The sequence below is a fragment of the Dryobates pubescens genome, chromosome 13 (assembly GCF_014839835.1).
Source record: "Dryobates pubescens isolate bDryPub1 chromosome 13, bDryPub1.pri, whole genome shotgun sequence".
NCBI lineage: Eukaryota > Metazoa > Chordata > Aves > Piciformes > Picidae > Dryobates > Dryobates pubescens.
Genome location: NC_071624.1, coordinates 32434441 through 32455928, shown reverse-complemented (window position 1 = coordinate 32455928; position 21488 = coordinate 32434441). Strand labels below are relative to the sequence as shown.

The following is a 21488-nucleotide window of genomic DNA, read 5'->3' as shown; positions in this document are numbered from 1 at the left end:
CAGCATTCAGTGGAGAATTAAAATCTCCTCGGGGATTTTTGGGTCCATCCTGCAGAGCTGAATGGCTACTCACACCCCAGTCACACCACAGCTCAGGAGCCACAACAAGGTTGTGTTTGCTTTTACACCTCAGAGGTTTTTCTTTTCAGAACCATCTCTACAAAAGCCAATTATATTCCCATGGCACCTTATTGATTTTACCTCCTCTTTAATTCCACCAGACTGCTCCATTAGAGCTGACTCATTACACCACCCCACAGAAAACACAAATCTGGGAAGACAGAAGATGATTCCTCATTTATCCTTGGGGAGGGGGGGAAGAAAAAACCCAGCCCAAACCCCACCAGTGCTTCCCCCAAAGATCCAGCAGCACCTGGGGCTTCCATGCCCTCTGCGCAGCCACCAAGTGTGAGCAGCCACAGCTCCGTCCAGCACGGATGCAGCCAGCCCCCGGAGGTGGTTATTTGTCCCTTTCTTCCTGAATTGCTTCCTCTAATACCTCATCAGGACATCCTGAGGCCTCCAAGAAACCATTACATTTAAGGTCTCTGATCTAATCATTCCTCTCTTCTCTGCTGCTGTGCTGCCGCTTCAAAGGAGCGGTGGATTCGGGCTGGTTTAAGGCTGTTTGATGCCTGCTGCCTTGCCTGTAGCTCTGCACTGAGTTTGCTCTGCTGGGGCCACACCAAAGCGATTTGGCAGCCCACTACAGCTGCACACAGTCAAGTTCCTGCTCCTGCCTTAAAGGGGAAAGGAACATGAAGGCAACAAACAAACCCCAACCCAGCCTGCTCCATTTTCAGGCAAAGCTCGATGGGTGAACACTGGCACCAGCTAAGGGGGGCTTCAAAATCTAACCACAACAACGGGATGAAGTCCATCCCTCAGGGCACACTGAGAACTCTGCTGGGCACAGCACTGGTGGAACAGCAGGGGATGTCCTCCTCACACCAGGCTCTGAGCCAAAGCAGAGCTGGGGCATCCCCAGCAGCAGCCTTGGCCCATGCTGGGGTGATGGAAGAGGGAAGCCAACGCTGCCTGGTGCTATTCCCCACCAACAGCTCTGCCCAGTGACCACCTCTCTGCTCAGCCACACAAATCAAGCAAGCAGATTTGCCTTTGGTGACTCCAAAGGAGCTGGCTCCTGGCTGCCACCAGCCCTGTGCCATCCACCCCTACCGCCGGGAGTCTGGGGCGACAGCAGTGAAGCCTCATCTCAAAGCTGCTTTGCTGCTGATGCTCCCCACCTGCAGTCAGCACCTTCCAGCTCTTGGCCTGCTCCCCACCAACAGCAGTTGGTGGGACGGTGGTGACCCCCCCAGACTTACTTCTCCTCGACCCCGGCTTGGCAGGGGGTTGGACTGGATGATCTCCAGAGGTCCCTTCCAGCCCCTACCATTCTCTGAACACTACTTCACTTCGCACTTAACTCATGTCGCAGCTTGAAGTCTTTTGCTTCGGTCTTTCATCTGCCTTCTAAATGACTCCATTTCAATCCACCTTAAGCAGCCCTGTAGTTAAAGCTAAACTGCTGGTGGTTAACTGGCTGAAGGTGGCATCCCAGGGACCCTGCAGCACGCTGTGCCCAGCAATTACCGGAGCTGGGAGCAGAGCACCGCCGCGGACCGGCTCTGCCCGGCGCAGCCTGATGGCCACTCCGGGGCTCCAGCCATTAATTGTCTGAGCACCAGCAACATCTTCATCATTAGCAACTCATTAGCGAGGGCTGCAGTTGAGGATTTCTCTTTCAACTTTTGTCAGGTCTGGCTGCCAGGATGGAGGCAAGAGAGGGAATTTAGGAGATTAGCCTTAATGTGCACAGCACCGGGAGAAAGCCCACTGCAGTCATTACACACTTGGACTAGGAAACAACTTTCCCATTCTCATCCCACTCCATATGGCTCAAACTGAGCCTTATCAAGACATTCTTTGTCTGATTAAACCAGAGCCACCCAGCTTTCTGCATCTGCAGATTTTATAAGCAGAATAAAACAACAATCCCGAGGTGCCAGCACTCATTTGCAGGTTTGCAGAGGATCCGTGTCACACCACACCGGCCGGGCTGGCTTGGCAAGGAAAAACAGGCACCACTGGGCCTGTAAGAAAACCTAGCACCAGCCTGGATCCCTTCCTCTCTGCAGCAGGAGATGGGCAGGGTGGGCAGCTCCAGGGGGCTGGGGGCTTGTGGCTTCAGTGCCAGAGCCCAAGCAGGGCAGCTGAAGGCTCCCAAAGTTTTACCTTTATAGAATCACAGAATGAGTTGGGTTGGAAGGGACTTTAAAGATCATCCAGTTCCAACCCCCTGCCATGGGCAGGGACACCTCCCACCAGCCCAGGTTGCTCAAGGAGGCCTCATCCAGCCTGGCCTTGAACACTTCCAGGGAGGGGGCAGCCACAGCCTCCTTAGGCACACAACCTCCCGGGGTAACCTGTTCAGGTTCTCACCACCTTTGTGATGATCAACATCTTTAACTCACTGGGGAGTCACCAGTGCACACACAGAGGCACTTCAAAGCCACAGGATGATGTCCAAGGGATGCCACCACTCCTTAAATGAACAATCTCCAAGAGACCAAGAGGCTGGGGTCATTCAGCCTGGAGAAAGGAGGCTGAAGGGAGACCACCTTATTCCTTACAAGTCCCTGAAAGGAGCAAGGTGGGAGTCAGTCTCTTCTCCCAAGGAACAAGTGACAGGATGAGAGGAAACAGCCTCAAGTTGCACCAGGGGAGGTTTAGGTTGGAATAGAATAGAATAGAATAGAATAGAATAGAATAGAATAGAATAGAATAGAATAGAATAGAATAGAATAGAATAGAATAGAATAGAATAGAATAGAATAGACCAGACCAGACCAGGTTGGAAAAGACCTTTGAGATCATCGAGTCCAACCTATCACCTAACACCCTCTGATTAACTCAACCATGGCACCAAGTGCCTCATCCAGGCTCTTCCTACACACCTCCAGGGATGGAGACTCCACCACCTCCCTGGGCAGCACATTCCAATGGCCAACCTCTCTTTCTATGAAGAACTTCTTCCTCCCCTCCAGCCTAAACCTCCCCTGGCACAGCTTGAGACTGTGTCCTCTTGTTCTGGTGCTGGGTGCCTGGGAGAAGAGACCAACCCCCACCTGGCTACTACCTCCCTTCAGGTAGTTGTAGAGAGCAAGAAGGTCTCCCCTGAGGAACAATTTCTTTGCCAAGAGGGCTGTCAAGCCCTGGCCCAGGCTGCCCGGGGCAGTGGTGGAGTCCCCATCCCTGGAGGGGTTTCAAAGCCATGGAGAAGGTGGTTCTGAGGACCTGGCAGTGCTGGCTTAAGGACTGGACTTGATCTTAAAGGTCTCTTCCAACCAGAAGGATTCAATGACTCCAGGATGCTATGCCCCAGGGCTAAACACTTTACCTGGTGATGGGCCCTGGGGGTCCCTTTGCTGCTTGACCTACCAGACTCCAGCTTTTCCTAGCTGCACGGCCACAGGCAGGCACATCCCTGCCTCCTCAGCCAGCGGAGAGAACGAGCTCTGAAATCACTCAAACTCTCACAAACCTCCCTGGCCCTACCCGGCTAAAATTAATTCTGCTGAGAGGTACCAAGAGTCAACAGACCACGGCAAAAGGGGAAAAAAGAGAGAAAGCAAGCAAATGCTTCTTGCAAAGTGTGCGAGAAAGATTAACACAAAACAAAGCAAGCTGCTTAAAATGGTGACATAAATAGGATTGCAGTTGTCAAGGAGCACCCATTTCCAGCTGAAATTACACCGCAGCCCTCTGAATGAAGCTATTATTGGAAGCTAACAAGCTCCATTTAAGAGATAAGCATTTAACAGAGGCACACGGTTGGGGTTTTTTTATTCAAATGAATAAAACCTGAATATTCATTGGAATAATCTTTTCTGTAAAAGAAAAAGACAAAGAAGAGCAGGGGGGGAAAAAAAGGCAAACAGATGCCCCCCCTCCCCCCGGGCAGGCTCTGAGCCAAGGGGGATCACTGAAGGAAGCTGAGAGGGATCCACGACCTTCAGGTGAAAGATCCCTCCTGCAGCAGCTGCTCAGAGGACTCGTTCCACTCGGAACATCCCAAGCCTTCACTCTGTCCAGTGCCAGCCAGGGGGCACTGACAGGCTCCCAAGGCTCTCCTCAAGTCCTGGAAGCCGGGAACCAGCCCTGGCCTGACCGGGAGAAGGTTTGAGGACTGGGCAGGCATCCAAGAGTGTGTGGAGCTCCACACAGCTACTGGGAATGCTCTGGACAAAGGGAGGAGATGATAGAATCCCGGAATGGGTTGGAAGGGACCTTAAACACTACCTAGCTCCAGGAAGCAGCTGCCTTCAGTGAAGTGAAAGGAGGGGGAGGCACTCAGCACCCCGGCAGAGCAGGGACCTTCAGGACTGCTGCTGACTCAAGGGTGACTCACAAGAGGGGAGGAAACAAGTGCATCATTCACAGTGGAGGGAAAAGCTGGCAAAAAAACATCTCAAGATAGTCTCAAACATGCCAGTAAGCCCCAGATCCCCTGGAAAGCTTCCCAACGTGCCCAGGGATGCCAGCCCAGACCTTTGATGTCCTGCAGCACACCCCAAAGCCTTCTGTGACCCAGAGCCTTGTTCAGCCAAGGAAGCTGCCCAGACTCGTGGGTGGAAGGCTCTGTGCAGCAAGGCAGAGCTCTGCCACAGGATTCCAGGAAGAAGAGAAGCAATGTGGAGAGAAAAGTGACTGAAACCATAAAAAGATGAAAATGAGTTTACAAAGATGGGCAGAAGCTGTAAATAAGGTTGAGAAGCTGACCTGGAGATACCAAGAGGCAGTGCTCCTGTCTGCTGCAGCTGGGGCTCTGCTCACACTCCACCCAAGGGCATTTCACACCTCTGAGAGGTTTCAGGCCAGCCCCAGGAAAACAGAGCTGAGATGACACCAGCATGGCTATGAAATATGGCTCCTTGCTGCTGCTGGTGGCCAGCAGCTTCCCCAGCCCCATGCTCTGTGTGCAGTGATCTACAGCATGCCTGTGGCTGCACAGGGCAGCAGGATCTCCCCCAAGCCCTTCACCAGGTCAAAGGCTTTGCTCTTCCCAGCCCCTGCACACACTGCAAGGTGATCACATCCCACATCAACAAGGTGAAACCCAGGCTACTGCTGGGGTTAGCCCCTGAAGGCCTCTGATGGGCAAACTGGGACCTGTGCTGCTCTCCTTAACGTGGGCTCAGCCTCCCCTCACACATGGAAGTGTTCCCATGGCACTGTCCTGCTCCAGCTTCCCACCCCAACCACCACAGCCCTGGGTGCCAGGGGGAGCCTGGGGCCCCCCATCCCCAGCCTGACACCCACTGCAGCACACAGCATCCTGATGAGGACATCTCAGTGCAGCCTGCAGCCCCCTTTGGTGTTAGGTCCCAGCACCTGATCTGCCCATTCCTGTTTGCTCCATGCCTCTTCTCTTCTCTGTTCCTCAGCTTTAAGTTACTTAAGCTGCAAACCAGAGGAAGGTCCAGCTCTGCTGGGGCATTCTTTGAGCACCTGCTTTCCTGCTTCTACCAAGAGGTTTGGCAGCTGGTCCTGCAAACTCTACCAAAATGCCTTTCAAAAAGGGAAGAACGAACCCCCCAGCTGAGGGTGAGGCAGCGTGGCCAGGGCAGGCAGGCACAGCAGCAGGGAAGCCTCTCTCAGTTAGTGTCTCCTCTTCCTGGTAAAGGAGCCCCATTCCATCCATTAACAATGAGGGGAGGAACAGGAGAAGTTGACACCAGTTTAATGTGCTTTCTCAGCCGGCCTGCTCCCACTTCCCCCCGTTGCAAAGCCCTGCTGGTGCAGCTGGGAACTGCCAAGGGGCTGCCCCCAGCCGCTGCCGGCTGCTGGGAACCAACAGCACTCAGCCCGACTCGCACGGCCCCGGCAGCACGGGGGGGAGCTACTCAGTAAGCTGCAGCACATCCCAGGCTGCCAGGCTGCCCTGGACACCTAAGAGCCAGCATCAGAATAGAACCATAATAATCATAAGGAAGCCTGCAGGAGAGGGGCAGAGGGGCAGGGGAGGCCAAGTCCTGACGTTGCTGTGGCCAACTCTTGTCCCTAAGGAGAGGATGACTGAGCAGGGGCTGGGACGCTTCAGCTGCTCAGGTGGTCAGCCAGGGATGTTTCTCACTTCGTGCTGTCTGCAAGAGTCATTCAGTTCATTACCCTCAGAGCCTGGGAATGGGGACCTGGAATTTCATCCCACCGCCGGGAGAAGCTTTGTTAGCACAGCAACCCAGCAGCCAGGGCTCAAAAACTCTGCTGCTTTCTGGAGTTGTGTCTTTAGAGAAGCTGCTTAAACTTTCCTCCTGGGCCAGGTCCCACATTTCATCCCTATCACTTCTGTCTTGGAAGAGGCTAAGCTGTAACAACTTTCCAGTCCCCTCCTCACCGTTTTCATCTGGCATACAGCAGCTCAGCTCCTAAAGCTCAAGATCACCCAGGATAGAAGCTGTCAGTTCCAACTTAAAGTCCTTCCTCCAATCTCCTCTGCTGCAAACACAACAAGGAAGAGCTTTTGCTTCCCAAAGAACAAACTCCCTCCAGAGCCACAGAGAACAGCCCCAGGCTGGGCCACGCTGCTCAGCCTTTACCTCCTTCAGGAATTAACCCCCAGGGAGGTGTTTGCCACGAAGAGCAACAACCACACCTGAAGGTACCACCTGAAGCTACCTCCTGCTCCATGGGGAACAGGATCTCCCCCGACCCCTATGACAACCAGAGCAGGAGAGGGATGCAGCAGGAGCAGGAAGGGGAAAGAGAAGGTTAACTTCTCTGGTGTGAGGCTGCTGGAGGCTGCCCAGAGGGGTTGTGGAGTCTCCTTGTGCAGAGAGCTTCCAAAAGCCCCTGGGCACTGAGCTCCTGGGTGAGCTGCTGTGGCTGCCCCTGCTTGAGCAGGGGGACTTGGGGACCTCTCCAGAGGTCCCTTCCAACTGCACCACGCTGGGATGCTGTGACCTGCTCAGGCTCCCTCATCAGACACCAAAGCTGCCCTGCCATCTTGCTCTCCTTGCCTGCAGGCATCCAACCCTCTCTGCCTGTCAATTCCTGCACAGTTTATTACCAAATTTCTAAAATATTACATTTTTTATTATATCCAAATTCCCTTTATTGCATTTGACAATACAGATAATCACATCCCATATGCTCCCCTGTTCTCAAACCCATGCGTGCTGACAGCACTTTTTATTCATGATGCATAATTCCACCCAGGGCTGACAAAGGCAGCAGAGCACCCAGGCTGGGCTCACTGCTTTGGTGTGGGGAGGCTGGGGGGGGTGTGGAGCCTTCTGGTTTTTCTCCCTTTCCATTTCCTTTTCTTCATTCTAACAACAGATTTAGGATGCTGGGAGGAGAGCTGCTTGGCTTTCAGTAGGAAATTGGCTGATAAGATGGAGCTGATCAATGAGATGGCTCCCAAGTGTTAATAACTGCTGGGGTTGCTCATGGGAATGATTTCTGTTTGGGGCTTGCTGCTGGTGGGGTGAAGGCAGCATGAGGAGAGGCTGGGGGGGGGGCACCCCCCCACTCCTGCACAGCTTGGTTCATAGACTCACAGAACAGCTTGGCTTGGAAGTGACTTTAAAGATCATCCAGTTCCAACCCCCTGCTATGGGCAGGGACACCTCCACCAGCCCAGGCCACGTCCAACTGATCTGAGAGAGATGTGAGAAAGGTGAGAGGTTGGGTGCACAAGTCCTGTGAGGAGTGGCTGAGGGACCTGGGGCTGTTCAGCCTGGAGGGAAGAAGGCTCAGGAAAGACTTTCTCCCTCTCTACTAGTCCCTGAAAGCAGTTTGGAGTTGGTCTCTTCTGCCAGGTACCAAGGGACAGGATGAGAGGAAACGATCCCAAGTTGCCCCAGGGGAGGTTTGGGTTGGACAAGGAGACCAATCTCTTCCCCAAAAGGGTTGTCAAACCCTGGCCCAGGCAGTGGTGGAGTCCCCATCCCTAGAGGGGTTTCAAAGCCATGGAGATGTGGTGCTGAGGGCCATGGTTTGGTGGTGCCCTGGCACTGCTGGGGTAAGGGTTGGACTTAATCTCAAAGGTCTCTTCCAACCAAAATGATTCTGTGAGTCTATGAGGTATGGAATGAAGCAAGAGCTCTCCCAGATCCATTCTCATCACTGCTTCCCTTGAGCAGTGCCCATGAAAGCCACAGCCTGCAGGCAGAGCTGAGGCCATGAGCTGCACAAGTCCCTCAGCCTCTGCCCTGCCTGTGCTCACCCCAGCTCTGCAAGCAGCTCAGCTGAAGGGCCATCAGGAGCCAGCAACCAACCAGGTCCTCATTAAGCTGCTGGGGGAGGAAAAACCCAAGCAAAGCCCAGGTGCCAACCATGGGGCTCAGGCCATAGATCCAAGGGCTTGAAGGATGGCAGCACTGTGCAAAGCAAACAGGATGCTGTGTCTAAATTAAGCTGTAATGACCTGCTCTGAGGTCTTTATTAGCCAGGTAATGATCATTAAGAGGAGGTTACTATCCTGAGCCAAGGGCACCTAATACCATTACTGAACTTGTTAAAACCTGCCAAGCAAGTCATTATTTCTAACATTATTTCTTTTCCTCCAAACACAGCTTTTCACCTCTCCTCTGGTGGTGCTCTGCTGTAAATCATGGAGGTGGTGAGCACACAGGCTTGGTCACCCTTCCCCAGCAGGCTGCACTTAGCTCCTGCCCACCACCAGCAGGCTGCACACAAGACAAATGCCCCACAAGAACAAAAAGCATGCTTGGAAAATCTCTGACCCCAAAAGGCCTCTGGAGACAGCACAGCAGGGAGCAGGCAGCAGGCAGTGGTCTTCACAGCCTGGTGGCCTCAAAGAGCTCCTGGGCCTCTGGAAGCTGTCTGCAGCTGGCATCTGATGAGATGCCACTCGCTGCTCTGGGTGGTTCTGGTGCTGCATGGACCACCAGCACCTTGGCTGTGAAGAGAGAAGCTTAAACACCAGCCCAGCCCTTAGAGAACCCCAGCAGCTCCAGAGCCCACGTGGGAGCTTGGGTTGAGCTCAGCTGGGCACAGTCTGCCTGCTGAGAGCAGCCTGCTTGGATCCACTGCTGCCCTGGGCCAGGGAGTGAGGCCACAGCGTGGGCAAGAGCAGATCTGCTGCTGACTTGGAAGACAGGAGGATGTTTTCCTCCTTGCCCCAGCTATGCCCCCCAGGAAAATAATCCTTGATGGCCTCACAGATTGCATCAGGTTGGAGAGGACCTTCAAAGGTCATCTTGTCCAAACCCCCTGCAGTGAGCAGGGACAGTTCCAACCAGAGCAGGCTGCCCCTTTGTCCCTCCTCAGTCCTGCAGAGGCTCAGGAAAGGAAGAGAGCAAAAAAGAAGAAACCCAGAACAAGCAGGCAGCAAACTTCACCACGTGCCTGCACACATCTCAATCTGCTCACCCAGCACAGAGCAGGCTGCTGTGGGCTCATCTCTGCTGCCTGCAGAGGTGCAGAGTCTGCTAGGGAACCGTCCCCAGAGCGAGGGAGAGGATCCGGTGCCCGAGCCCTGGTGACCCTGGCTGGGAGAGAGTCGAGGTGGCTGAGCTCTCCAGCAGCCCAGCCTGGACAAGATTCTGAATGACACCAGCAAGCTGCCAGCTCAGGAACTCATTACTGTCAAGGTAGAAGGTGGCTGGCTGCCAGGCCCCCAGCTTTCACACTCCCTATGCCAGAACATCCACACACAATTTAATTGCATTATAATTTCAAAAGTGCTTTTCAAACTGGAAAAAGGCATTCACTGATTAACCAGTGAAGAGCAAAATTGTTTATGAAATTGAATACAAAAAGCTACAGAAATGTAATTGGGTTGTTCTAGCACCTAATTTTCGAGCCATTTTCCCACTTATTTAATCACCAGATACAAAAGGAACTACTGAATTGACTTCAGACTAATTAGATTACTCCCCAAGATACTCCAGGCCCATATTCCAACTGCTCCACACTGCTGCCTTCAGATGGAACCAAAACAAGGTGCCAGCAGCTCGTCTGGGGCCACAACACCTTTGTTCCCCTTCAAACCTCTCCTGCCAGAGAGCCATCAGATCCAGGCCAAGTCCCCCCCCACTGCTGCAGCCACTGGCTGAGAATTCCCTGACTGCTCCCCAAAGGAATGAGGAATCCTGGCCAAATGGTGGGGAGACACTGGCACAGGGTGCCCAGGGAGGCTGTGGATGCCTCCTCTTTGGGGGTGTTCAAGGCCAGGCTGGATGAGACCTTGAGCAGCCTGGGCTGGCAGAGGTGACCCTGCCCAAGGCAGGGGTTTGGGTCTGGATGAGCTTTGAGGTCCCTTCCAGCCTGAGCCATCCTAGGATTCTGTGCACAGCAGCACCCTGGGGGCAAGGCCCATAGGGCTGCTCTGCACAAACTTCAGTGCTGGATTGCTGACCTCTCAGATCATCCAGCCCAACCACAACCCAGCTGCCATGGCCACTACACCATGTCCTGAAGCACCACAGCTACAGCTCCTGGAACACCTCCAGGGATGGGGACTCCACCACCTCCCTGGGCAGCCTGTGCCAATCCCTGACCACTCTGCCAGCAATGAAACTTTTCCTTACCTCCAAACTGAACCTAAATGGTGACTCCAGCACCTCCCTGGGAAAGCAGCCACATCCCCCTGAGCTTCAGCAAGGCTAAGAGGAGCTGCAGACTCTTTCTTTTGCTTCAAATCAAGTTATCAAACCAAGAGGAATGTTTGAGTGAACCTCTGCTTCACCCCAGCCCAGCACTCTGGAGCAGGCTCCTCCACATCCCAGGCTTGCAGAAGTTCCTCTCAAGCTGCCCAGGCTCCACCCTGCAGCTGATAGAATCTGCTGGCAGCCTTTTCACTCATTTTTGCCATTTTATTAGGTGCCAGATAATTGATGATATAATCAAACACAGAATGTACATTATCAAGATATTGTAGCACTTCACAGACCATTTCATCAAGCAGGGCTGGGCCTGTGCCAGAATGAATTAGCCTGAGTTAAATTTCAAGTAGATGTTATTGGGAGGATCTGTCTCTGTGGTTAAGCAGGAGCCTGCTCCTGCTAAAGGAACCTGAAATCCTCCAATTACAGAAACAGATGAGGAAAAGTAATAAATGGAAGCACCTTTCCCCCCAGAGTTTGGCTTCTTGTGCAACTAAGAGCCCAGAAAAGCTGCCAGGGCAGCCCTGGGAGCAGCAGCATTTGGTGTTCATCTGCTCGTGGCAGCGGGAAGTGCCTTCGGATCTGGAGGATGCAGGCAGCCAACCCAGCAAACCCAGGCTGGCAGTGCCATGAGGACTGGGATGCTTTCTACCTCAGCACAGCAGCCCTGCTTACAACAGAACCACAGAACCGTCTGGGGCCCTCCAGGTGAACAAGGGATTAGCAGAGAGAAGGAGCAGAGAGAGGGACTTCAGCTCATTCCAGCCAGGGCAAAGAACGAAGCCAAAGTCTGCCAGCAGGCACCAGCCAAACCCAGAACCTTCTCCTTCTTCCTGCCTCTGAAGTGGCACTACCACTGCTGGCGAGGCCAGGGGTGCAGCAGCTGCCAGAGGCACCCCAAGAGAACTGACTTTGCAGGGGGACGTTTTCCACGCGGCTGAGAGGCTGTGCTCAAGGTCCCTCCTGCTACCTGCTGACTGCAGCAGCATCCTGACAGCTCAGGGCTGGGGGGGACAGACCAACCACATCAGGTGGGTGTTCCCCTCCCCCCCAAAAACACACAGCAGCCCCAGGCTCCCTGGCTGCCAGGGGAGGTCACGAAGTCCTCCCTCAGAAGCTGCAGAGGATGTGACACCAAGCGCAGGACGCAGGGCACTGGCTGTGCTCTCACTACCAGACAAGCTCCAGCTTGTCACAGTCACAAGCAGGTGACACCCAAGCTCTGCTGACTACCATGGAATCATTCAGGTTGGAAAAGACCTCTAAGATCAATCCCAGCCTTCCACCCAACACCTCCATGACCACTAGACCACATCTCCTCACTGTTTGAACACCTCCAGGGATGGGGACTCCACCACCTTCCTGGGCAGCCTCTTCCCATGCCTGACCGCTGCTGAGCAAAGAGGTTCTTCCTAATGTCCAACCTAAGCCTTTCCTGTGCAGCTTGAGGCCATTTCCACTCATCCTGAGATTAGTTAGAGACAAGGCTAACACCAGCCTCACTCCAACCTCCTTTCAGGGAGCTGTAGAGAGCAATGAGGTCTCCTCTCAGCCTTCTCTTCTCCAGGCTGATCACCCCCAGCCTCTCCTCACCGGCCCTGCTCTCCAAATCCCTCACCAGCTTCATTGCTGCTCTCTGTACCCCCTGCAGCACCTCAGTGTCCTTCTTACACTGCAGTGCCCAAACCTGGACACAGCACCTGAGGAGCAACAAACCAGAACATGAAGGAATAAAGAATCAGGCACCAAATAACAACAGCAAGAAGACTATCCAAGGAATTGAAACAAATCCTGAGTGGGGTCAAGGGAAATACCAACACAAATGAGCAGCTTAGCCCCAGGTTAAAATAATACCTGGAAATGAGGAGTTTGAGGCCTCTGGGCTACAGCTTCAGGCAGCACACAACATTCCTGGACATTATTAATATCCCTGGCCAGGGCTGCAGCCCTGCTGCTCAGGCACCATGACAGAATTTGCCTAAGCAAACAGCACAGAGCAGCGTGAGAGAGGCTGGCTCTGACAGATGCTTCCAGGGCAGGCACCATTTGCTCCTCTGGATACACAAGTAAAGAGCAAACTATTTGCTGAGCTATTCCTGGAAGCCAGCTCCCACTGCTGAGCAGAGGCTGCAGGCTGGCTGAGGGCTGGAAGGCAAACAGCAGGGCTTGGGTTGGAAGGGGCCTTAAAGGTTTGGGGTTGCACCTAAGGAAGGGTGGCTGGCTGGACCTGATGAGCTCAGAGAAGACACTAGGAAGAAATTGCTTGCAGTGGGGGTGGGGAGGCTGCCCAGGGAGGTCAGTGGACACCTCACCCATGGAGGTGTTCCAGAAACCTGTGGCCACAGCACCTGGGGCCATGGTTTAGTGGCCATGGGGGTGTTGGGTAGAAGGCTGGACTGGATGATCTTGGAGCCTTTTCCAAGCCAAACCACTCCGTGAACTGACTCTGCAGCCTCCACAGCCATGATCAAAGGCCTCTTTGCCACTGCCCAGGAGCTGCAGCCAGATCCTGCCTGAGCTTTGTTCTCAAGGGCCTGCAGACACAATAGGAAAAGGTCACTGCACAAACCTGGCTTCTCCAAAGGCAATTCCTTTGTCTGCTCTGAAAGGCAGGAAGCAGAGTTTGCTCTCATCTGAAGTGCTCTGCTGGCTGGCAGCACCTCGCTGGTCCCAGGCACACCTTCAGGTCAAGAGCCCTGCCCAGGCTGCAGGAGCTGGCTCCATCTCGGGGGGCTGGCTGCTGGCAGTGCCATGTGTCTGCTGCTGAGAATGGAGCCTGGCTGGGGCAGCGCAGCAGCAGGTAGCTCGAGGTCAGGGCTGGCAGCAGCCAGGCTGTGCCAAGCCTTGGTGGGTACAATGAATTCACCTTTTCTGCTGCCTGGGGCTGCTGCTCCTGGAGCCTTTGTTTCTGAGCACAAAGAGCTCAGCATTTCCCCCAGCACCCTGAACAAAGGTTGAGTGTGTGGGGAGCAGCAGAAGGCTTTTAATAAGACACTGCTGGGAGCATGCACCTGGGAAGTGGGCTGGGAGGACTTCCAGTGTGGGGGGTGGCCTGCTGGAAAAGGTCACCTCTGAAGGGAACCTGCTTGCAAGGCACTGCTCAGCCTCCGGCAGCAGCAGGACACAGGCTGAGCGTGGGGCTGGTGTGGAGAGCGCCGGCACAACCCCCTGCCAGCCTCTCTCAAGACCCCTTTGGGAACCAGCAGGGGGCTGCTAGCCCAGGGGTGGGGAAGCCCTGGTGAGGGCATCACTGCCCCAGGTTGTGATGGGCATGGAGCCCTGTGCAGTGCTGGGGGAGCCCGGGAGGACTCTCAGGCACAGGCAGCAGCAGCTGCCTCCAGGAACACCCTTTGGCTCGCAACCTGCTTACAAAGACCCAAACAACAAACCCAACAAACCCTCCAAACACAAGAGCAAAGCTGTGCTTAGGCTGCCTTGGCTTGGCAGGCAGCAGAGACCATTCCCCAGCCCCGGGCAGCACGCAGGGGCTGAGTGCTGCCACTGCTCCTGCTCTGCACTGTTTGTGTTTCTTTCTGGCAGTTACTGTGTGCCTTCTGGTTTCTTTCTTCAGATGTTAAGGTGCTTGTTACAGCCCTTGGCTCACCTGCCTTCCACTTCTAAACTGTGCATTTCCACAGCAGGTTGCAGCTGGCTTACTGGGAAAGAAAAGAGCTTGTGTACAGTGATTGAAGATTTCTTTATACAGTGCCTTAGAAAAAGCAGTGCAGTGCCATGGAAATCAAAGCCCAGCTCTGTCTGATCAAGGGCTCTGCAAATTGACCACGGGGGCTTGCAGAAAACTCTCTCTGCTTTTGATACAGACATTCCTGGGAGGAGAAAAAGGGAAGTAAAAGGGGAAATTGGGGATGCTCAGTACGCAGAGGAGAGAGCAGCTGAGCACTGTCCTGAGGAGCAGCCCTGCCTGCTGTGCATCCCACTGGATTCCTCAGCACAGGCTGCTGCAGGCTGCAGGCAGCAGGCAGGGACAGCTCCCAGCAGCCCAGGTTGCTCAAGGCCTCATCCAGCCTGGTGCTGAACACCTCCAGGGAGGGGGCAGCCACAGCCTGCCTGGGCAGCCTGTGCCAGTGTCTCCCCACCCTCACTGTGAAGAGTTTCTTCCTCATCTCCAGTCTCAATTTCCCCTCTCCCAGCTCAAAGCCATTGTCCCTTGCCCAGTCACTCCCAGCCCTTGCCAAAAGTCCCTCCCCAGCCCTCCTGTAGCTCCTTCAGGTACTGGAAGGTTGCTCTAAGGTCTCCCTGGAGCTTTCTCTTCTCCAGGCTGAACAACCCCAACTCTCCCAGCCTGTCCCCACAGGGGAGGTTCTCCAGCCCTCTGATCATCTTCATGCCCACCTCTGTCCTGCCTGTGCTGGGGACAGCAGAACAGGACACAGTGCTCCAGGTGGGGTCACACAAAGGCAGAGCAGAGGGGGAGAATCACCTCACTCATCCTACTGGCCACAGGTCAAAATGAAAAGTGAAGCATCCCCTTCTGAAGCACCAGCAGTCATCCTCACTGATCTCTCTCTGCTGGTCACAGCAGCCACCTGGCTGTGGAGTAAGGGCAGGGCTGGCAGTGCCACCCAAACACCCAGAGCCCACCCCCGGCAGAGGCAGGACCTGCAGCAGAGATGCTGAGCATCAGCCAGAACAGCAGCTCCTGGGCTTCTGCGGCATCAAGGCCTTTCCCCCAGCCCCAGCCAGGCTATTTCAGGCCTGATCAAGACATTCCCAAGGAGGCAGGCTCGATTCTCATCCAGCTCAAAGTTTATCAGCTTGTAAGAGGCAAACAAGCAGAGATAAGGCAGTGCCGATGGCTATCACCCGCCACGGAGAGCCCTCCTGATGGGACATGGGCAGTGTGAAAGGCTTCATGCTTTGATCCACTGCCCAATGCTGTTGTTTCGGGGGGGGGAGGCTGACACCCTCCTGACACCATGGCTCACCCACCCTAGGATGCAGGCTGTGGACTGCACAGTGAGTGCCCCAGGCAGGCTGCAACAATCCCCTCCCAGGGGGCTGGGTGAGGAGGGGAGCAGTGTGAAAGGCCCCTATGGATTGCTTGCACTACTGAGCCCAGCTGATGCTGCCTTTACCCTGCCAGACCTCCCCATACCCACCAGCTGCCCCCAGCCCTGCCAATCCAAACGCCTGGCAAGGCTGCGGGCAGCACTGGCTCCTGGGCAGCCCCCACCAGGCTCACCACAGGCAACATTTCACCACCCCCATCAGGAGCCTGGATCCAGCCAGCTCTGACAGCAGCTGGAACCAGAGAATCATAAAGGTTGGAAAAGGCCTCCAGGATCATCCAGTGCAGCCAGCAACCCAACACCACCAAACCCTGTCCCCAGGTGCCATGGCCACAGGTCTCTCAAACACCTGCAGGCATGGGGACTCCACCACCTCCCTGGGCAGCCTCTGCCAGTCCCTGACCACTCCTGCAGCAAAGAAATTCTTTCTAATGTCCAACCTAAACCTCCCCAAGAAGCCATCCACAGCTTTACCCCAGAGCCCCTGCCAAGCCCTGCTGAGGCTGCAGCACCTTCCTGTGACACTCACTGACAAGGGCTCTCCTCCCAAGCACTCAGCACAGCTCTTGTTTCATGAGCTGCCACCACTACAGGGCAAGGCTTGCAGGTCCCTCCAGCCTGGGACAGCTTCATTAGTGCCCAGCTCCCTGAGGAGCAGGAGGGGGAGGAGGGAGCAGGGGTTTGGAGAGTGCTGATCCCAGAGCAGAAGGGCCACGCTGGCTTTTGCTGCCCTTCCCCAGTTGTGAAAGCACTTTGAGCACCAGCAGGAGACTCTGCCAAGCCCCACACCTGCTCTGAGGGGCTCTGCAGCACATCTCTCCTGGCAGACCCTCTCATCCCTGCTCCCCCTGCAGAGGTTTCTGATGCCTCCCCGTGGCTGGCCCGGGGCTCCTGCCTCCCCTCGCTGCTCTCTCCAGATAAACCTGCTGCTTTGTAGAGCTATCTCTTGCCCACAAGCAAGAGGCAGACAAAAGCAGCCTTTCTGCTAGTCAATAATGGAAACCTTCAATAGATCAGGCACAGAGATATTTTCAGACTCAGGCTCAGCAAGGCAGCTGGGGAAAGGGAGGGAAACCCACAGATGTTCGGAGCTTCTCTGCCCTTGTGGTGGCTCTCCTGTCCTCGGTGCAAGGATTCAGAGTGTGTCTGGGGGGGGTTAAAACAAACTGCAGCTTGAACTTCTGTTTTGGTTTGGTTTTCTTCCTCCCCCACATCCTTCTCTCCATACAATCAGGAAGGGTGGAAAAGCCCTCTGAGATCATCCAGCCCAACCATCAGCCCAGCGCCACCGTGGCCATGGAACCACATCCCAAAGCAGGGACTGGATGACCCCCAAGCTCCCACCACTAGCCCAGGGTCTCAGTTGAGAAAGCAGCCCTGGGCAGGGCCCCCAGCTCTCCCCTTGGGCATGGAGGCTGTGCTAATGTTTGGAGAAGCTGCCAAGGCCTCCACAGCAGCAGCACTAATGCATGCATGGTCATTCCTTCCAGCAGGAAGGATTCACTTTTCAGTTTCACAGAATATTAAACCAAGTTTTAATTAGATGATACTGGAGCCTCCCTTAACAAGTGCTTGCAAGGGGAGCTCCATTGTGCAGAAAGAGGCTCTGCAGCACAAGAGAACTTGCCAGTTAAGGACCTTAATCACTGAAGAGCTTTGAGGTGGCTCCTGGTTGGGTTTTTCTTTTTGCCCTCATTGTAGCTTTCTCACACTCTGCAAAGAGGCTGTCAGAGATGTTTAGTCATCATCATTTCCCTGGAAAATGAAAAGTGAGCCTGACAAACAGGAGTGAAATCACAAAAGGGAAGGGGAAAAAAACCCCTGTCAATATGTGAAAGCCATCCTGCTCCTTCCCAGCCACCCAAACACCAAGCTGTGCTCCTTCAGAGCCCAGCAGGATGGGACCCATCTCCAACATCTTGCACAGGCTGCAGAGCAGCGCTGCCCCCAGCCTCTGCTGCTCCAGCAGCTGCCAGAGCTGCTCCTGCCCTCCTGCTGGGGAGGGGAGCTTCCAACCAAGCCGAGAGAAGCAGAGCAGGCTCCGTGTGCAGCTCCAGCAGCAGCCTTATGTAAGGCCACATCTGTCAGGAAGGTCACAGCTCCAGAGCCAGGCTGTGCCAGGCAGCCCAGCCCAGCCACAGGGAGCTGCTCCCAGGCATCTCCTTGCTGCGTCCTGATGCTCCTACGGACAGGACCTGCTCATCCCTCTCTTCCCAGGGGGTCTTGCAGCTTCTTTACAACAGCAGCAGAGCCCACAGGTCAGACCTGCCAGGAGCAGAGCCCACAGGGTCAGACCTGCCAGCTGCAGAGCCCACAGGGTCAGAGCTGCCAGCTGCAGAGCCCACAGGTCAGACCTGCCAGCAGCCCACAGGTCAGACCTGCCAGCAGCAGAGCCCCCAGGTCAGACCTGCCAGCAGCAGAGCCCACAGGTCAGAGCTGCCAGCAGCAGAGCCCACAGGTCAGAGCTGCCAGCAGCCCACAGGTCAGACCTGCCAGCAGCAGAGCCCCCAGGTCAGACCTGCCAGCAGCAGAGCCCCCAGGTCAGAGCTGCCAGCAGCAGAGCCCCCAGGTCAGAGCTGCCAGCAGCAGAGCCCCCAGGTCAGAGCTGCCAGCAGCAGAGCCCCCAGGTCAGAGCTGCCAGCAGCAGAGCCCACAGGTCAGACCTGCCAGCAGCAGAGCCCACAGGTCAGACCTGCCAGCAGCCCACAGGTCAGACCTGCCAGCAGCAGAGCCCACAGGTCAGAGCTGCCAGCAGCAGAGCCCACAGGTCAGAGCTGCCAGCAGCAGAGCCCACAGGTCAGAGCTGCCAGCAGCAGAGCCCACAGGTCAGAGCTGCCAGCTGCAGAGCCCACAGGTCAGAGCTGCCAGCAGCAGAGCCCACAGGTCAGAGCTGCCAGCAGCAGAGCCCACAGGTCAGACCTGCCAGCAGCAGAGCCCCCAGGTCAGACCTGCCAGCAGCAGAGCCCACAGGTCAGAGCTGCCAGCAGCAGAGCCCACAGGTCAGACCTGCCAGGAGCAGAGCCCACAGGTCAGACCTGCCAGCTGCAGAGCCCACAGGTCAGAGCTGCCAGCAGCCCACAGGTCAGACCTGCCAGCAGCAGAGCCCCCAGGTCAGAGCTGCCAGCTGCAGAGCCCACAGGTCAGACCTGCCAGCAGCAGAGCCCACAGGTCAGACCTGCCAGCAGCAGAGCCCACAGGTCAGAGCTGCCAGCAGCCCACAGGTCAGAGCTGCCAGCAGCAGAGCCCACAGGTCAGACCTGCCAGCAGCCCACAGGTCAGACCTGCCAGCAGCAGAGCCCACAGGTCAGACCTGCCAGCAGCAGAGCCCACAGGTCAGAGCTGCCAGCTGCAGAGCCCACAGGTCAGACCTGCCAGCAGCAGAGCCCACAGGTCAGACCTGCCAGGAGCAGAGCCCACAGGTCAGAGCTGCCAGCAGCAGAGCCCACAGGTCAGAGCTGCCAGCAGCAGAGCCCCCAGGTCAGACCTGCCAGCAGCAGAGCCCACAGGTCAGAGCTGCCAGCAGCAGAGCCCACAGGTCAGACCTGCCAGCAGCAGAGCCCACAGGTCAGACCTGCCAGCAGCAGAGCCCACAGGTCAGACCTGCCAGCAGCAGAGCCCACAGGTCAGAGCTGCCAGCTGCAGAGCCCACAGGTCAGAGCTGCCAGCTGCAGAGCCCACAGGTCAGACCTGCCAGCAGCAGAGCCCACAGGTCAGAGCTGCCAGCTGCAGAGCCCACAGGTCAGACCTGCCAGCAGCCCACAGGTCAGAGCTGCCAGCTGCAGAGCCCACAGGTCAGACCTGCCAGCAGCAGAGCCCACAGGTCAGAGCTGCCAGCTGCAGAGCCCACAGGTCAGACCTGCCAGCAGCAGAGCCCACAGGTCAGAGCTGCCAGCAGCCCACAGGTCAGAGCTGCCAGCAGCAGAGCCCACAGGTCAGACCTGCCAGCAGCCCACAGGTCAGACCTGCCAGCAGCAGAGCCCACAGGTCAGACCTGCCAGCAGCAGAGCCCACAGGTCAGAGCTGCCAGCTGCAGAGCCCACAGGTCAGAGCTGCCAGCAGCAGAGCCCACAGGTCAGACCTGCCAGGAGCAGAGCCCACAGGTCAGAGCTGCCAGCAGCAGAGCCCACAGGTCAGAGCTGCCAGCAGCAGAGCCCCCAGGTCAGAGCTGCCAGCTGCAGAGCCCACAGGTCAGAGCTGCCAGCAGCAGAGCCCACAGGTCAGACCTGCCAGCAGCAGAGCCCACAGGTCAGACCTGCCAGCAGCAGAGCCCCCAGGTCAGAGCTGCCAGCAGCAGAGCCCACAGCCACGAGACAGCCCCAAGCCTCTGCTGACACCAAGGCACCACTGTGGCCTGGCACACTCAGCTCTTTTGGTGGCAGAACCACTGGTGCCTCTCCCCTCACAGTCAGAGCGACTTGGCCAGAACCAGGACCCAGCTCTGAAGTGCCAGATTGGGCCGTGGGTGACAGCTCAAGGCAGGTCCAGCTCTCCAGGTGGGGTCCAGGCTGCCCGAGCTGCAGCCCATGCCCTCCCTCACCACTCTGTGCCCAGTGCCCTTCTGAAGCTCTTGTTTCAGCCTTTGTTTTTTCCAGTTTCCCCTTTCCCCTCTGTACTCAGCCCCCATGTTTACAGCTCACTACACCACAAATCCTCATTGCATGTCACCCACTGGCCCAAGCTGTCCCCACTCCCTGTTTCTCCTAGACAAGTTAATAAGATGGAAGGCTCCCTGGGGGCCTGGAGCCAGTGAACATTATCACTTGGAAGCAAGGCAGAAATACTGACACGTCGGAAATGACTTCAAGCCTATTAATTACCCTTTCTTCTCTGGCACATCTTGGAGAGAGAGCCTGACAAATTGAAAGGCAGCAGAGCTCATCCCTCCCTCCCCCAGCAAGAGCCCCCACCCCCAGCAACCAAAGCAAAACACACCAACCCCTCCCCAGAGCCCCCCAAGCCTTCCTTGGTTTGTTATCAATGAATCCATCAAAGATGAGCTGCAGCAGAGGCTGCCTGGCAGGGACAGCTCTGCCCTGGCTCCCCGGGCTCCAGCGAGGGCAGGGACAGTGGCAAGCAGTGCTGGTGCAGGAGGGATGAAGGGAAGGGATGGGATGAAGAGAAGAAGGGATGGGCCACAGAATCCAGCAACTGTTCAGCTGGAAAAGACCTTTAAGGTCACTGAGTCCAACTGTTGAGGGAAAGAAAAGGCTGGGGAGGAGGGCTGAAGGGAGGGGAGGAGGGCTGAAGGGAAGGCTCTGATGGGGACAGCACAGGCTGGGAACCACATGGGCAGCTCAGGACCATCGGCACACCTCTCTCACCCATCGGGGGACAATCAGCTCCTGCTGCACTCAAAAGCAGATCTTAGTTTGCAGCTTCCCATCACTGAATCTCCACAATCCCCATTTATATCAAACTCTGGTACCCCAGCTGCCCTCTAAAGCCTCACTGAATGCCCCTCAGCTCGTTCTTCCCCTCCTTCAAAAGGTGCCTTTAAATCCTTGCTGGTGTAATTGCTGCTGATGATTTGAAGCATCAGCTAGGAGCTGCACCCCTGCCTGCAGCGTGGCTCCAGCTCCAGCTCCAGCTCTCAGCAGCCTATTGTACAAATAAAGGAGCTCCAGATTTGACAGGATTAATGTTGATGCAAAGTAGCCACCCAAGTCTAGATAAAGTCACCACCTTTCACCATGGCTTCATTCTTTTTCAAGTGATCTTCATAACTGCTGGTTTAGAAACCAAACCAGGCCCAACCAAACCAGGCCCAACCAAACCAGGCCCAACCAAACCCAAAGCAGCAAAACCAAACCCAAACAAACCA

At 55.8% G+C, this 21488-nt stretch overlaps 1 protein-coding gene across 18 annotated transcripts in view; it reads right to left on the bottom strand.

Annotated features, from left to right (window-relative positions):
• MSI2 (musashi RNA binding protein 2) overlaps positions 1 to 21488 on the bottom strand; it is a 236696-nt gene that overhangs the window by 58033 nt on the left and 157175 nt on the right. The window lies entirely within an intron of this gene.